This window comes from Frankliniella occidentalis, unplaced genomic scaffold, assembly GCF_000697945.3.
Source record: "Frankliniella occidentalis isolate FOCC.00 unplaced genomic scaffold, Focc_3.1 Scaffold36, whole genome shotgun sequence".
NCBI lineage: Eukaryota > Metazoa > Arthropoda > Insecta > Thysanoptera > Thripidae > Frankliniella > Frankliniella occidentalis.
This window is the reverse complement of record NW_026267166.1, coordinates 1,585,271-1,586,627: the sequence shown is the minus strand read 5'-3', so window position 1 is coordinate 1,586,627 and position 1,357 is coordinate 1,585,271.

Sequence of the window (1,357 nt, the reverse complement as noted above, 5' to 3'; positions counted from 1 at the left end):
CGTCCGCCCCTCGTCCGCCCGGTCCGCCCCCGGTTTCCCTCCGGCTCCCCGCTGCCTCTCCACACATTGTGCGGCGACCCCCTATGGGTGGCCTGCTTGCCTACCCTGCTGCGCCTGGGTTGCGCCTGGCCCCGGCAGAGGGAGAGAGACAGAAACAGCAATAACGAAAATCGAATAAAGTCCTTTACGATATGCAATTAACGACGCGTCAGAACAGCAGTGTAAGGTCATGAGCAATTATTTTATTTTGCGAAAAAAAGAAATAGCATCCGTAAAGTAGTGTGGAGGTCGAGGGGGCAAAAACTCCCTTTTGATGTGTACACTTGATTCCTAGTGATTCCCGTCCACCTATATTCATTCCTTAGATTTTCTAGTGGTTGAAAACGCTTATTTCGCCTAATTTGTATCAGTTTCATTAGTTCTCACTTAGTTTAAACGATTTCTGTTGATTTCGATTAATTTTTATCCTGCGCAAACTGCATAAAGAACGTTCATTAAATTGTGACTCATCTTATTTTAGAGGAGAGGGATAGGGGGAAAAGGGAGGGAAAATAGTGTAGGCCTCCCGTGCCTCCCGTTGCCCCCCCCCCCCCCCCCCCCCCCCTCCCCCCCCCCCCCCCCTTGCGTCGTGCTGACGACGGTCAGCGAGGCGTAGTGTAGCGAAACGGGCCCCATTTTCGCACCCACCCCACCCCTCCGCTCCAGCGCACCCCGAGGATGCGATGGCATCGCTGGCGCCTCCCTCTGCCAGCTCCGGCCCGCCGGCCTACCTCCTCTCTCTCTCGCTCTCTCCCTCTTGCACTCTCTCACTCACTCTCTCGCTCGCTCCCACTAGATTACTTTTCTCTCAATAAACGCCGCTGGACGAGCGGCCTCGCGATGAATAATGCGTTTTACGTCGCACGGCGGCGTCACGCCTAAAATGAAGTCGGTTCTGCAGCCTTCTGAATCAGCACCGCAGGCCTCTTTAGTCGCACCCCCAACCCCCCTCCCTTTTCCTTCTCCCTCCTTGTTTCCATCCCCCCTTCTCTCTCCCTTGGTTCTTCCCCCTCCCCCCATTTCGCCTTATCAACACTTCCGAGGTCCGGCCGGGTCCAGGCCTCCAAGCACTGCTACGGTCGTTCCGCTGGCCGTTCGGGAGCTTTCAGTCATCATCAGCGAGGGGTTCTCCCGACCTCCGAACGAGCGTGTTTCTGTAAAGCGTGGTAAATAGTCATTGCCGCCGGATAAACAAACATGATAACGAAAGAAAGAAAACTAATCTCGTTTTAAGGGCGTGAGAGGACATTGCGTTTAAAATCTTAATCCTAAGTCTGTCGGGGCTCTCCCTCCCCCACCAATAAGGCAACGAGTGGAG